Source organism: Coenobita brevimanus, chromosome 67 (genome assembly GCF_032717465.1).
Source record: "Coenobita brevimanus isolate Jiangsu-jjx chromosome 67, ASM3271746v2, whole genome shotgun sequence".
NCBI classification, from domain to species: domain Eukaryota; kingdom Metazoa; phylum Arthropoda; class Malacostraca; order Decapoda; family Coenobitidae; genus Coenobita; species Coenobita brevimanus.
The window spans coordinates 11126213-11141189 of record NC_137020.1 but is presented as its reverse complement, the minus strand read 5'-3'; positions in this window follow the sequence as shown (position 1 = coordinate 11141189).

Here is a 14977-nt window from a genome sequence, read left to right as displayed (position 1 = left end):
TGGCCTCCCCCTCCCTCTCTCCTCCTCCACCTCCATCTCACTCACATACACTCTTCTTGCCAGTCTCTCACTCGCTATCCTTTCCACATGGGCAAACCACCTCAGTGTGTTTCTCCTAACGCTTCCTATCACGTCCACATCCACACCACAATGCTCCTTCACATCCTCATTTGTCAGTCTTTCCATGTGACTCCACAGGCTCCTCTCAACTAACTCATTTCCACTGCTCTCACTCTTGACTTCTGTCCCTTCAACAGGGTCTAAGCTTCACTTCCCTACGTTAGAGTAGGTATCACAATACTTATGCTAGATGTTTTTAGGTCGACTTCTGGCCCTAAAGACACTAGCTACTGAGTGGGGTCCTCTTTCGAGACCGAAACTAGAACACCTTAACCCGCCAACTCCCGCTGACGTGTTTATATGTCCGAACATTTTGTCACTGTGACTCCCGTTGACATATATAAACACGCCGCAATTGCAAGGTCCGTCATTTGCACATTTTTCAAAATTCGTGCTTGATTTTTGGTACATATGCACGGGACACCTGCCTCTACCAGATGCCAGGCAGGGACAATGCTGTACCCCACATGAACTCCCACCCTTCCGTATGCCATTGTCTCGGCAATTCATCTGTTACCAGTGACCTGGCCAGTAAAGACATGTCGTGCCACGGTACGAAATTCAAGGCCAAAATGATTCCCCAATCAATGACAATGTGGAAGACAAAGTTTACCTAGCATTAGAGGAAGAAACAGTCGGAAATGATGATCAGGTAATGTTGCCAAAAAAGGTGAGGTATGTTGATGTGCTTGGTGAGTGAAACAATGCTTATATTGCCTGTATTACTGTGTGAAAACCAATATACTCTTGTACTACATATAAATTCGTACCAAATAAATAAATACCATTTATGAGTGGTGTGGAATAGTTACCCCTCCCATAGAACTCGTTTTCTCTGGAGCCTGCCTCATAGAAAACACAGAAAGGTAAGGGGTACTGTTACCTGTATCCAATAGTTTAAACCTCAGGTGAGCGATTTCTCTATGAATTTTCGATGTTTCTCACCAAAAGTGGAGGTTTGAGCCAAAAATATTTTTTTCCAAAATCTGTTGGGATTCGGGGGGATCAGTGGTGGAAACTTGGTTGGGATGGGGCGGGTTAACAGAGAAACAGGGCCTAAAAACTCGTCAGGCTACCTTAACACATGTATTGCCTTAATTCAACTCTCTTACAATATACATAAAATGGTATACAAAAATAGGGCACAGGTACAGTGGCGGCCTTATTAGTGGCACGACTCACAACATACATGTACATACAATGAGCTTACCCTCCGTCTGGAACACATAGGAATAATGCATAAAGATTGGAGATACAGTTCACATATAGTCTTCCTCTCCACAGCCCTTGTGTATAGCTATCTGTTTCTAGACACGCGTAACACACACAATATGTCAGAGTTCACTGTTCCTAGTTACATTCACTATTTGCTTCCTCCGTTCACTGCTCTCAGTTCCAACACAATATGAGTAAGGTCTGTCACATTTTCTTGGCTGGACACTAGAATGACACTGTAGAGTCTCTTGGGCTGCTAGCACCTGGGTCTTTAGTCGAGGTGGTGCCCAGGTGTAGAGGATGGGCCCACGGGCGTGCCTTCCCATAGGAGGCATGGGACTACTGTTGGGGGAATAGGGGCCTGGGCGCAGTCCTTGTCAGGGGTGCAGGGAGGCTCCCTCCTGGTGGAGCCTCGACATGGGAGTGGCCCTTGGGGCTGGGGCCGAACAGGGTCAGGAGTTGTTCCTGACACCTCGTGCTCCGGGTGGAGGGCCGAAAATGGGAGGAGCTTGGGAGGTCCTGCCCTGGGGTCCGGGGGACGTCCCTGGGAGGTGGGGGACTGCGGTCACCATGCTGCCGGGATGCTGTCAGGGGTTGGCTGCGGCGTCCCCTCTGGGTGGCATGACAGGCGCTGGCCAGGGGTGATCCGAAGGGCATGGATCTCCTCCTCGGCAATTGGGCCCTGCCTCCACTCCTTGAACTGCAGCTCCTCGGAACCACACCTGTGAAGAGAGTGGGGAGAACGTCCCATGCGGCCACTGGGTGGAAGGCAGGCCATGCCAGGGACTACCTCTGACAGGGAGGCCCTAGAGGCTGTGGATGAAGGGTGTGTGGTGGCCGACCCTTCCCCAACACGGACGGTGGCCGATGTCGCAGTTCCACAAACCCTAAGGGTAGCAGTAGAAGGGCATACGGCGGCCAACCCTTCCCCGGCACGGACAGTGGCTGACGCCGCAGTGCTGCTCCCGAAGGAGGAGGAGGCGGATGAAGGGCGTACAGTGTCTGACCCTTCCCCGACATGGACGACAGCTGATGTCGTGCTTCTGCCTCCCTCTGGAGTACCAGCCGACGTGTGTACGGTGGCCGACATGTCCAACCCGGGGCGCATGGTGGCCATCACCGTGGGGCTGGTTCAAAGTGCGGCTACAGCAGGAGGGTGTATGGTGGCTGACCCTTCCCGAACATGGACGGTGGCCGATGTCGCGGTGCTGCAGGGGGCAACAGCAGAAGGACGTACGGTGGCTGATCATTCCCCGACATGGAAGGTGGCCGATGCTGCAGTGCTGTCTGGGACTGTGCAAGCACAAGTCCCACCACAATCCTGGTGAGCGTTCTGTCCGCTGCAGTGTAGTGTACTTTTCCTGTAAGATTACTGCTGGTCAAGTTGAGGGGAAGAGGGGCGTAAGGGCGTGACTTACCTGGCCCCGTCTCGCTCGGACCCGGCATATGCCCTCCGTGGTGTCTTTCTGGGGTGTGGGTCAGGTTGTGGCTCCGTCCTAGGGTGGGGGATTCCTCGGGGGTGCGTATCTCAATACAGTACTGTCATGCAGTAACTTTTTCACTTCCACGCTCACTTCCGTTTCTTATCACTGCTTTTGAGAAACCAGCAACATTTCTTCTTTGTTGTACCCTTTCTAGCACTGCACCCTCTAAACATCAATCCATACTCATCACACTACCCAAGTACTTAAACGCACTCACATTTTCCATTACCTCCACATCCAGCCTCACTGTACATTCGCTGACTTCACTTCTCTTGAAGACCATAACTTTTCTCTACATTCACCTTTGGATTTTGTTTCTTACACACTCTCCGAAACTCATCCACCGCTTGCAGCTCCCCTTCTTCTTCACTTAACAACACAGTATCATCTGTAAACAACAGGACAGGGAGTTTCCAAACACTGCCATCTCTCACTAGGGTCGGTCCAACATCCACTGCCCTACCTTGTATCTCTTTTATAACCCCATCCATGTACAGATTGAATGACCTTGGAGACCTGACACACCACTCATTCAATATCAAATAGAAAAATTCACTCAGTTCACTATCCACACACACTGCAGCTGTAGCACCCTCATACATACTCTTCACAGCATTCAGCAGCTTCCCATCTACTCCACATATACTTAATACTTTCCACACTCATTGTGCATCAACCCTGTCATATGCTTTCTCCAAATCCATGAAGGCCACATACAACTTCTTTCCCTCATCTAGCCACTAAAGATGTAAGAATGAATATCTGATGTACACAACCTCTTCCCTTCCTAAAACCTCCCTGTTCTTCTCCAATTAATTACTCTGTTATTTCCCTAACTCTGTCAAAAGTATCCTACCATATATTTTCCTACTAAAGTATGATGGGGGCGCTGATCATCCACCCACTTAGTGTAGCGATACCCTGTTTTGGGGGTAACTATACACCGAGTGGCAAGCCAAATGATTTCCTGTAAACCAGGCAAGCATTTACAATGCTGGATGGTAACCTTATAACCAACCAACACGCGTTCCCTACGTGACAACAAGTGGGTTGGCGGAGGGTTAGTGCCCCTCCCCGGAAAACAGCTTACTAAAAATACGAACAAGAAACCTCAGACCAGGACTGACCAAAAGGTGATGACTAAGGACCGAACAAAGGACTTGGTATGAGTAGCTACATGGAATGTAAGGTGTGCAAATGATGGGGTGAAAGAGAGATTGTCCAGGTGCTTGAGGGTGTGAAAGTGGATGTATGTGGATTAAATGAAACTAAATGGAGAGGTGAGAGTTTGAGAGATGGGAGAATGGATGGGGTATATGCACTGGAGGTGAGAATGAGAGGGCAAAAGAAGGAGTGTGTATTGTTGTGAGTAACAGATGGAAGGAGAATATAGGAGATTATGGATCAGCTCAAAGATTGTGTGGGTAAGAGTGAAAGTTGGACTACAAAATATGGGTGATTGTGTGCATGTATGCGCCAATGCAAGATCGTGCAAGCAGAATGAGAGAAGAGTTCTGGACATATGTGGAAGTGTGCTTGGAAAAGTTTGAAAGGAATGAATGTTTTTTATTGGAGATATGAATGGAAAAGCAGGGAATGTGAAGGTGGATGGAATAGTTGGTGAGTGGGGTGTGCCTGCAGAGATGGATGAGAATGGCAGTGTTTTAGTGGACATTTGTGCTGGGAGGGGATTGGTGATAATTAATACCTTCTTCAGGCACAAAATGATCCATAGGTATATGTGGCGAGTGATGAGACGGGTGGATGGTGAAATGTATGAATGGAAGGCAATGATTGATTATGTGTTTGTGGATGAAAGTATGAGAAGGTGTGTAACGAATGGAAGAGTATATAGAGGTTGGGGGATTGGAATTTCGGACCACCACTTGGTGGTGGTCAGAATCAAAGTCCAAACAAAATGGAGAAATAGAAGAAGGGAAGGACAGGAGGAAATAGTTCTTACAAGGCGGGTAGAAAAGTTACAAGAGGATGGAGAAAAGGCAGAATATAAGAAGGAAGTGGAAGAGTGATTGGGTAAATATAAATTGGAGCAGATGGGGGATGTGGAAGGTGTGTGTAAGATATTCACAGAAGAAATCTGTACAGCATGTGAGGTGGTGTGTGGGATGAAGAGAAGATGAAAGGGGATGCAGGGAACAGCATGGTGGACTGAAAAGGTGAGAGAGGCTATGGCACAAAAGAAGAAAGCATATAGTGAGTGGATGAGAAACAGGGGCATCGAAGAAGTTGAGACGGAAAAAAAGTAATTGAGTTATATGTAGAGAGGAAGAGAGAGGTGAAAAGATTAGTAAGAGGAGTAAAAAGAGACTGGATGAGGAATTTGGAAGAAATTTGAGTGCAAAGTGGAGGGAATGTAAGGAAATGTTCTGAAAAGAGGTAAAGAGAGTTAGATGAGGTGCCAAAGAAGTTAGTTGGGGAGTGAAAGATAAAAATGGTAGATTATTTGTGGAGAAGGGAGAAAAAGTGAGCAGATGGAGAGAACACTTTAATGAGTTGTTGAACATAAGAGAATGAAATTAATGGATGTATTAGTATCTGGGGAATGGCTGGGAGAAGAAGGGATGTGAGAAGAGAGGAAGAAATTAGTAGGATGGAAGCTGTGGAAACAATGATGAAAGTAAAAATGGGAAAGCCCCAGGAATTGATGGAGTGTGTGGTGAAATGCTGAAGCATGGGGGAGATATAGTAATAGAATGGATGTGGAAGATGTGCAGATTGGCCTGGGAGGAAGGTAGAGTCCCTGAGGATTGGAAGTCAGGTATGATTATTCCCCTGTACAAATGAAAAGGGGAAAAAGAAGTGTGTGGTAATCCTAGGGGCATTTGCCTTCTTAGTGCAATAGGAAAAGTATATGGTAGCGTCAGGACTTCATATTATAATAATACAACTCATAACAGATAGCATAATAAACAGGAACACAGTAAAGCTAAGTGTGGGAAAAGGAAATGAGCTTGCAAGATTGTGTGTATAGGAATGCAAGAGGTCTATCTATCTATCTATTGCCAGACGCCACAATCCCGTAAGGGGTGGCCATTGACTTTGAGTTGTTTGTTTTACAGGGAGGGGCACTAACCCTCCATCAACCCAACTGCTGACACGTAGGGAAAGAGGTGCATTCCACAAATACAGGACATTATCAATACAAGAGAATGCCAGTGGGATTGAAGACAGCACTAGGCACTTTTCAGCAATGATGAATTACGTATTGTCCAGAATTCTAGGACAAGGAATATTCGTCTGTCTTGATATAATTATCACAACTAATGACATAAAAGAACATATCCAGAAATTAGACCAACTCCTACAAAAACTTGGTGACACTGGTTTAAAAATTAAGCTTTCTAAATGCAAATTTTGTTATGGGAAATAAAATTCTTTGGGCGCAAACTAAATGCAGAAGGGATCCAAACCTCTGATGATAAAATACAAGCACTGAGGGACTTCCCTGAACCAACTACGATAGACAAAGTTAGACAATTTTTAGGTCCAGCAGGATCTTATTGGTCTTTTATACAACAAATCATGTGCTAAGTGAAATCACAGCAAATGTTTCTACAATTAACTCATTCACTGCATCAGTGTTTGTTTACATGTACATCCCGTGTGTGGCAGTCTTCAAATATTTGGAAAAAAAATATTATAAAAAGATAGAGTAAAAAATCTCGAGTTCAATGGTATATAACAATATAGCAAACAAAAAAATTACCTCTGAAACAGTTCCATCGAGTAATAAATATTCCCTGTGCGTTGGTGCAAGGCGAACGATGTGTCATGGTTAACTTGCACTGTGTCATCAGTGTCAATCTTGCGATCAGATAAGGTGTAAATCAGCATCTCTGAACCATTACTGTCTGTTATGCCAGCTGTTTTTAGTCTGACCTCTAGTCCTAAAAACGCCTGCGACTGAGCGGGGTCGTCTTTCCGGACCGGAAGTAAAGCACCCACAAAGGAACAGGACATAAAAACCAGGCAGTACACCTTAACACATCTATTGTCTTAATTCATACACATTTACAATATGGAACAGAGAGACACTGGATATGCTTTGGATAGGGACACAGAGTTAGCCTTCAATATAAATGTACACAGCTACACTCAGGATGTAGTATTCTTCACTTACACATGAATACACGATACCCGTATTCTGTTTATAGGCAGAATTGATATTTTATATATTAAGTCTGATGCACTAGGGGTGGAAAGGGCCAAGGGTCAGGTGAGTGAATATTACTGCAAGTGTTCAGGGTGCGATCCGCGACTCTTGGGAAAGTCACTTAGTCGTGGCAACACTTGTTCTAGGTCTTTTTTTTTTCTCGCGCACCACAGGTCTTGACCCACTATTTCTATAATGTTACTCTGTCTGTATTCATTAGTATTTTCTGCTCTGCCGGGGTATCATTGCTCAGTATGTCACTTATAATTTAGTCACTTATATTATTCTGGCCCTCACTCTGTTAATGTCACTATACACTCCCATCTTAGTGGTTCACGGCACAGGAGGTGTTGAGATCACTACATACCCTTGTTTCCTGGGTCTAAATTGATGTGGTGCCTGGGCTTGGGAGGAGGCCTTACTGGGGAGCCCTCCCGTAGGGGGCTATGCACTGCCCGTAGGGGCATCACCGCCCGGGCCTTTGTCATCGGGGATGTACAGGGAGGCCCTCCCGTCTGGGGGCCTCGACCTGGGAGGAGGCCCTCGTACTGGAGCCTCGTCAGTGGGGTGCAGGGAGGCCCTCCATTCTGGGGGCCTCGACCTGGGAGGTGGCCCTCGGGACTAGGGCCGAACAGCTGCAGGAGGCGGGCCTGTCGCCTCTGACTCCGGGGAGAGAGGGAGCCCGAGTTGCCCGGGTCTGGAGCCTGCTGGTCAGGCCTGGGGGTCCAAGGGCTGCGGCCGTCTGCAGGGTGGGGCGCCGTCAGGGGTGGACTGCAGCGCCTCCTCCATCGTCCGTCCATTAGAGGCAGGGACCTCCCAGGGGTAGGTGGTAGAGCCGGGGTCGGGCCACGCCACCAATCCGGCAGCACCTCCAGGGAATCACTCCTGGAGGGAGACTACAAAGGGCGTCCCACGCAACCGAGAGGTAAAGGGTCGGTTGCGTAAGGGAACTCCTGCTTCGAGAGGACCGTCGGAGTCACAAATGAAGGGCGTACAGTGGCCGCGCCTTCCCCCACACATACAGTGGCCATGTTGGCGGTTCCGTGACTCCTAGGGCCCGCAGCTGAAGGGCGTACAGTGGCTGCCTCTTCCCCCGCATGTACAGTGGCCGTGCTGGCAGTGCTGCTCCCGAAGGAGGAAAAAGCAGGTGAGGGGTGCACAGTGGCTACACCCTCCCTGGTACATACAACAGCCATAGCCGTCGGCCTGCCTGCCCTTTGGGAAGTAACTGAAGGGCTTACAGTGGCCGCTCCTTCCCCGTCACGTACAGTGGCCATGAGCGTGGCTCCACTACTCCTGGCTTTGCCAGTCGGAGCGCGTTCAATAACTAACGCTCCGAGGCCATCCCCAGAGGTGGCTGTGACCGAAGGGCGTACAGTTTCCGCCTCTTCTCCCTCACGTACAGTGGCCGTGATGGCAGAGTCACAGGGGGGAGACAACTGAAGGGCGTACAGTGGCCACCTCTTCCCCCTCACGTACAGTGGCCATGATGGCGGGGTCACAGGGGGTAGACAACTGAAAGGCGTACAGTGGCCGCCTCTTCCCCAGCACATACAGTGGCCGTACCGCGGTGTTGCTTGGGACTGACTCTGGATCAGTCCCACCCCGAACCTGGTGAAGGCTGCCCCGCTCGCAGGGTCGTTGCTTCTTCCTGCATAAGTTGCGGGGAAGAGGGACTCATGACAGGGGTGCTCCGGTGACCTTCTTGTTGTGGGTCAATAGCCCTGCCGTGGTGTCCTCCTGGGGTGGTGGTGTGGTGGTGGCTTGATGGTGGGGTGGGGGGTGGCGGTGTGGTCGGTCCGGCGGCGGCGGGTATTTTACTGTCATCATCTAACGAGGTATCACTATCATCACTACACTCATCCAGAGATTTCATCCAATATTTGCTTGGGTTACAGCCTGTCTCTCCATGTGACTCCACAGGCTCCTCTTAAATAACTCATTTCCACGGCTCTCACTCTTGACTTGTGTCCTTCCAACAACGTCCAAGCTTCACTATAAAGGAGCGTTGTGGTGTTGATGTGGATGTGATAGGAAGCGTTATGAGGAACACACTGAGGTGGTTTGGCCATGTGGAGAGGATGGAGGGTGAAAGACTGACGAAGAGAGTGTATGTGAGTGAGGTGGAGGGGGAAAGAGGGAGGGGGAGGCCGAGGATGAGATGGAGAGATGGGGTGGAGAGGTATATGAGAGAGGGGGGTGTGAGTTAGGAGCAGGGGAGTGAAATGGCGGGGGACAGGGCGACTTGGAGGCGATTTGTTTGTGGCCACCCCAAACGGGATTGAGGCGTCTGGCAATAGATAGATAGACCTTTGGCATTTTGTAGGTAACTGAGCTGAGCTTTGCTCCATAAAAATGCATAATCTGTGTATGGCAACATTCTATAGGATGCCATGAGTTGCTAGCTGATTTATTTCGTGCCATTTCTGACGGTGGAATTTTTTAAAACAGGAAATCATATATGATACAGCCGCAGTCAGAGCCATTTGGGCTCAAATATCATATATGATACAGCCGCAGTCAGTGGGTTAAAAGAACATTAGTAGCTACTTTAGAAAACTCAAACTGGATAAGAGATGATGGAAAGGTGTCACCAGAGCTTGTTGTAGACATCATTGGTTATGTAGCTAGCTTCCTTCTGACTCTCTAATTCTTCCTTCCTTGTCTAGGAGGACTTGTGTTACGTGTATAACCCGTATGTACGGGTTCTAGAAACTTGTGTGTGTCTATATGTATGTAGCACTTCCGTTGCACCTCTGGCATTCCTATACACACAATCTTGCAAGCTCATTTCCTTTTCCCACACTTACCTTTACTGGTGTTTCTATCTAATATGCTGTCTATTATGAGTTGTATTATTATAATATGGAGTCCTGACAGTAGGATACTTATTGACAGAGTTAGGGAAATAACAGAGGAATTACGAGGGGTGATTAGAAAGAAATGACAGTGAGTCCATAAACTTTTATTAGCATGAAGAACTATCAAACTATGACTCACATTCCTTCAAAGTACTCCCCTCCAACCTCTATGCAGCGTTCCATTCTCTTTCTCCACTTCATGAAGCAAGCGTGGTACTCTGAAGACGGTATACTTCGGAGTTCTGAATCGACGGTCCGTGCCAAGTCTTGGATGCGATGAAATTGCTTCCCAGCGATGGCAGATTTAATTTTTGGAAACAACCAAAAGTCACAGGGAGCCAGGTCAGGGGAGTAGGGTGGGTAGGGGAGCAGAGTTATACCTTCTTGTTCCAGGTACTGCATAGTGAGGCGAGCTTTGTGGGGTGCAGCAATGTCGTGGTGCAGCAAAAGGCGAGACCAACGGCGGGTTGGTGCGGTGTTGGCCTTGTGTTCCAAGACTTGTGGAAGGACCTGGTCTGTGTAGTATCGGGCTGTGATAGTGGACTTTTCAGGCATCACATCCATGCATATTGGTCCTTGAGAATTGAAAAAGATGGTGAAAAGGCGCTTCCGGCTGCGAAATCCTTCCTTCAAAATCTGAGGTCGAGGGTCTTCATCGCCCAACCACACCATGTTTGACTGCTTGTCACGGGTTGTGAAGAATGAAATCCAACACTCATCTCCAGTAGCAACATCTGAGAACCGTTTTGGACCATCTGGTTCAAATTCAGCAAGCCAGACACGACAAATCCTCACCCGTTCAGCCTTTTGCTCATCAGTCAACAAATGGGGTATCCATCGACAACACTTCTTCCTCAGGTGTAATTGTTCATGCACGATGTCATATGCACTCCCATAACTGATATCAAGCTCCAAGGCTAAGAACCTAAGAGTTACAGTTGGATCCTCGTCAATGATGAACCGTGCACGGACAGTTGTTGCTTCGGTCACGGATGTCCGGGGGCGTCCAGAGCGTTGTTCATCTTTCAATTCAGTTTTTCCTGCTGTGAAAGCACGAATCCAGCGGGAAACAGTTTCCAGGGAAGGAGTAGTGTCTGGATAAACTTGTAATAATTCCCTCGAATCTCTGTTGCTTTCTTTCCCAGTTTCCACCTCGTAAAAATGTAGAACCTGCAGCCTTCTTTCGAGTAATCCATGTTTCTGGCCAGAGAGCAAAAACAAGAGTGAAGCATTCACTCACAACAATAAAACAAGAAAAGTCAGGCATACGGCGACAAGTTCAAACTCGTAAGGACAGGCAACTCTGCACTCTCCTTGCTCCCCTACCTCCCATCATTCAAGGTTTTCATGTTATAGCATGAACTGTCATTACTTTCTGATCACCCTTCGTAGTTGGAGAAGAACGGAGGTTTTAGGAAGGGAAGAGGTTGTGTAGATCAGATAATCGTTCTTACATCTTTAGTGGAAAAGTTTCTAGAGAAGGGAAGGAAGTTGTATGCAGCCTTCATGGATCTGGAGAAGGCATATGACAGGAAGGATAGACAAGGATTGTGGAAAGTAATAAGATTATATAGAGTAGATGGGAAGTTGTTGAACGCCGTGAAGAGTATGTATCAGGCTGCAAGTGCGTATGGATAATGAAATGAGTGAATTTTTCTATCTGAAGGTTGGACTGAAACAAGGATACGTCATGTCTCCATGATTGTTCAATCTGTATATGGATGGGGTTATAAAAGTGAAACAAGGTAGGGCAATGGATGTTGGACCGGCCCTAGTGAGAGAGTGGTGTTTTTGGAAACTCCCTGTACTGTTGTTTGCAGATGATACTGTGTTGTTAAATGAAGACAAAGTGGAGCTGCAAGGCTTGGTGGATGAGTTTCGGAGAGTGTGTAAGAAACAGAATCTAAAGGCGAATGTAGGGAAGAGTAAAGTGATGATCTTCGAGATAAGTGACGTCAGTGAGACTGGACGGGGAGGAAATGGAGAATGTGAGTGTATTTAGGTACTTGGGTAATGTGATCATTAAGGATGGAAGTTTAAAGGTTGAAGTGCTTGAAAGGGGGCAGCAAGGAAGAAAGGTTGCTGGTTCTTTTTCTGAAAGCAGTGATAAGAAACAGGGAAGTAAGTATGGAAGTGAAAAAGCTACCACATGACAGTATTGTAATACCAACTCTAATGTATGGAAGTGAAGCTTGGACCTTGTTGGAGGAACAGAAGTCAAGAGTGAAAGCAGTGGAAGTGAGTTATTTGAGAGGAGCATGTGGTGTCACATGGAGAGAGACTGACAAATGAGGATGTGAAGGAGCATTGTGGTGTGACTCTGACAGGAAGCATTAGGAGAAACACATTGAGGTGGTTTGGACATGTGGAGAGGATGGAGAGGGAGAGACTGATGAGGAGAGTGTATGTGAGGTGGAGGGGAGACAGGGAGGGGAAGGCCAAGGATGAGATGGAGTGGAGAGGTATATAAGAGAGGGGGGGTGTGAGCTGAAAGCAGGGCAGTGAAATGGCGGGGGACAGTGACATGGAGGCGATTTGTTTGTGGCCACCCCTTACCGGATTAAAGCGACCGGCAATAGATAGATAGATTAAGAAGACAAATGTCTCTATGATTAGCACACATTTCTTTTTTCTCCTTTTCCTTTGTACAGGGAAATAATAATAATATACTGTACCAGATTTCTAATCCTCTGGGACTTTACCTTCCTCCCAGGCCAATCTGCACATCTTCCATATCCATTCTGCTACTATTTCTCCCCCATGCTTCTGCATTTTACCACACACTCCATCAATTCCTGGGCCTCTCACCATGCCCAGCAGCAGCCCACAGAGGATGATGTCGCCCCAAGGGTTGTCCCTTGGCCTTTGCAAGAAGGAATACCTGATGGGACCCCTCCCACACCTGTCCGGCACCTGGAGGCCATCAGACTCCTGCAGCCTAGTCGGAGCCCTCCAGCCTGTGGGTGTAACTGTGACTGACTAGTATATGGTGTGATACTGGTGCTCATATTGTATACTGTGTTGGACTAGTCCCCTGGTGACTAAGTAGTGTACTGCATGTCATTCATGTTCATATTGTGTACTGTGTCTGTCCAGTGCCCTTATAACTGTATAGTATATTGTGTGATACCTGTGTTCATATTGTGTACTCACGACTGAATAGTATACTGTGTGAAACTTACATCCATCGTGTGTACCGTGTCTGTCTAGTCTCCTTGCGACTGGATAGTATCCTGTGTGATACTGGTACACCACAGTCCAGTTGGGGCCCTCTAGTCTGTCTAGGGTATTTGAGACTTAATACTGTACTATGTGCTACTTACATTCATATTGTATACTGCAAGTTGTAATAGAGATAACACACATATAATATTGTTGTCCAGAGTTTTTATGCCCTGCTCTTCTCGTTGTGTGTTCTAGCTCTAGTCTTGAAAGAAAAACCCGGCTTAACAGCTAGTGTTTCTAGGATGAGAAGTTGGCCTAAAAACACCTAGCATAACAGTAACATCACACTGGGAGCCACCTTCTTTCTCAATAACCGTCTCTTTACTCTTTTCTACATTTACCATCAAGGTATGATGCTCATAGACATCAGCAAAACTCTGCACTATAGTCGCAGCACGCAACTATGAGCTGTTGATATCATGCCCTGGCAACCTACCATTCAAAAGTGCATTTGATTTCGTGTATGAGACACGTGTGATTCGTGTATGATATGTTTATGTATAAATATTCGTGTATAATATATTCATGCAAAATAATATGATTTGTGTATAATATGATATGAAATCGGACGCACTTTTGAATGGTAGGTTGCCAGGATACGATAATGACAACATCAGAGTCGTGTGCCACGATTATAGTCTACCCAGTTATTGTCCAGTATTTGCAAGAAGTACTTCATCATCAGCAGACAACAAATTTGAGATATTCCATCCATCTCCATTCACTACCAACATCATCTCCCTCTCCATTACTCGTGTTTTTACTTCTCTCATCACCCCAACCATATATATATATATATATATATATATATATATATATATATACATATTGAACAACCATGGGGACATCACACAACCTTGTCGCACGCCCACGCCAATTGTGAACCATTCACTTAGATGCCCGTTTACCCTTATGCATGCTTCACTAACATCATAAAAACTCTTGCCGGCACCTATCAGCTTACCATCTACACTGTACATGCGCTAAACCTTCCACAAGCCTTCTCTGTCCACTTTGTCATATTCTTTTTCCAGATCCATGAATGCAATAAACACCTTATAGTCCTTCTCCACTATTTGTCTCACTGCAAATATCAGATCCACACATCCTCTGCCACTCCTAAAACCACCTTGTTGATCACTCACTAGTGTCACGAGCCGGCTAGTGACATTGGCTTTTGTGGGAAACTGCGAACTCAAGTGGAATCCCAGTTTATCGTTCAGTTAACCGCTCATCGGCGGGAGTCCTTTCAAATCAATTTTCCAGTGTCATAAGTGATCGTCTTTGTGTGAGACATTAGCGCTTCCGCTGAGCGATTTGTTTTGGGCGCATTTCGCTCACTCTAGCCGTTAAAAAAATGCGGTCCTAGCGCTCCCTTTTTCCCATGCATTACTGAGTCCAGTGTCTGTTGTGACGGAGAGAGGTTCTGTGCTCCAGAAGTGAGAGGTCAACCCAGGCTCCACTAGACTACAGTTCTCCAGACTCCCACCCTTTGTTGGTGATACACAGCATTCATTGACCAGTATTTCTTTTCATTTTCCTAGACTTAAGTGTTTAGTTAAGGTGTTTTTCCTAGGCGTAAGAATTTAGCTCTTGAGTGAGTGAGTGAGTGCGATCTCATTAATTTGATTTTGAAATGTAACGTTAAATTTATTTTGTAATCAATAAATTTAACAGTTCTTTTTCTTGAGCTTAATTGAGTAATAAGTCTCTGCTGTGTACAGTTGAGAAAGTTTATAAATTCTCGTTCTTAGAGAATCGTGTGAAGCAAGCCAGCGTAAAGTAATCGTTGCTTGATTTAGCAAGACAATCATTGTCCCTGCTCGTCAATATTATTAAATATTTATCATTATCATTTAAATAAAATATTTGCCTTTATTTTAAAAAACCCCGTGACA